The sequence below is a fragment of the Trachurus trachurus genome, assembly GCF_905171665.1.
Source record: "Trachurus trachurus genome assembly, chromosome: 4".
NCBI classification, from domain to species: Eukaryota; Metazoa; Chordata; class Actinopteri; order Carangiformes; family Carangidae; genus Trachurus; species Trachurus trachurus.
This window is the reverse complement of record NC_139898.1, coordinates 23,538,208-23,539,968: the sequence shown is the minus strand read 5'-3', so window position 1 is coordinate 23,539,968 and position 1,761 is coordinate 23,538,208.

Below are 1,761 nucleotides of genomic sequence, written 5' to 3'. Positions count from 1 at the left end.
GGGAATATCATGAGAATTTATTGACAAAAATGGTATTGCAGATCGACTCGCATGGACAGCGAGAGCATCTGGAATTGATCAGCTTACTTTGCTTTGATAAAAGCTTCTGCGCTGATTTCAGACTGACAATTCAAACACTGCTGATACACAAGAAACACATCTGTCTTCCTTCCCATCCCCATTGTTAATAATCAACAAGTTAGGTAGGTTTGTGTTTTTTCTCCCTACTTCAATAGCCTTTTTTGTTAACCTCACTGCAAATATGGAAAAGGGAGAGATGCCTGGAGTGTGGGATTTCTCCCCCTTTTTCTTCAACAACAGTTGAAGATTAAAAGAAACGTCTCACAGAAATCTGTCAATTCTGTATGTGAATAATGCTGCGTGGAATTTAATGGCATGAGTTATATTGGGTTTCCTCTACACCCACATTTTCTTTCAATAAGATCAATGGCGCTCAGTGACAGATAGGGACGGTCTTTTGTATCTTCAAATTTCAGGTTTCTGAGGGAATAATTAGATGGATGGATGAAAAGTAATGCATCAGTCTGCGAGGGGAGCTGCACCCAGAGATCCTCTAGTTCAACACGCATGCTTCCACGTCTGTTTGGTAGAAAAACTGTTTAATAATCGCGTTGAATTTCCATTGTTCTAAAAGTGGCTCTCTGCACTGATCTGCTGCTTTAAACCAATAGCAAACTTTTTGTGTTCTTTTTGCTGATATTGTTTATTTAACAGAGAGGATTTCCATTTGATTGGGGCATATCTTCTTTTTTTTCCCAGGATGAGGAGAGTATTGTCTTCTATCTCACACTCTGTCTTCTTCACCTTAAAACTTTCCAGTGTCGCTTGCTGCAGGTAACCAAAATGCAATGTTCCTGTTCCTCCTCCCAGGTGATTTGAGGGCGGGTGACTCATTCATAGAGATGATATGGACAATTTACTGCAACGTAATGCTCTAACTGATGTGTTGATAAATTCTTGCTCATATATTTTGGGCCTTATTGTTGAATGAAACTGCCCACTAATGTTATCTTATCTATGACACCTAAGTTTACCTGAATGTGGCCATTAACATGTTCTGCTCATGAATATGAGAGGAAGTCTAGAAGCACCTCAGGCCAAAATCAATCTTTGTTTCAGTACAGTGAAAAAGGCTCATTTCAGATCAATTGCGAAACTGCTAAATTTAAATTGTGAATAAGAACCGTGGTTTCATATCACACGCGCACTAGTTCAGTTTGTGTTTTTCATTCAACATACACATTTCATTTGCAATTTTACCTGGGTTTCTCTCATTGCTAAATATGCAGAATACTTTCACCCAGAGGCTGAAAGCACATTTTAGACACTTGAAAAGGAAAAAATGTTGATGTTTTCACTCACGTCTTTTATATTTCCCTCTGTGTTGTTGATCTGGCTCAGGGGTTAGGTATGACTGCAATGTGGTAGAGACAGAAGCTACAGTCAAAGCTCCTGTGATCGGGTGCAGACTTCATAGAGACCAGCAGATGGAGGGGAGAGGCGCTGCGTGCATCCTGAAGGTTTAGCAAGTACTGAGAGGTTACACTCCACCAGTACAAAGATGACCTGTCACACACTGAAACATGCCGTATCAATGCAGACGAGCTTCCTGTTTATGTACCTCACAGAGCACAGCTATCAGAGGGAAAGAGATAGGGATTACAGATGGAAATATGTATGAAATGTTGTCTCTCTCTTCATATACCCAGGCGAACTTGGAGGCAGCGAGCATGTGATGCC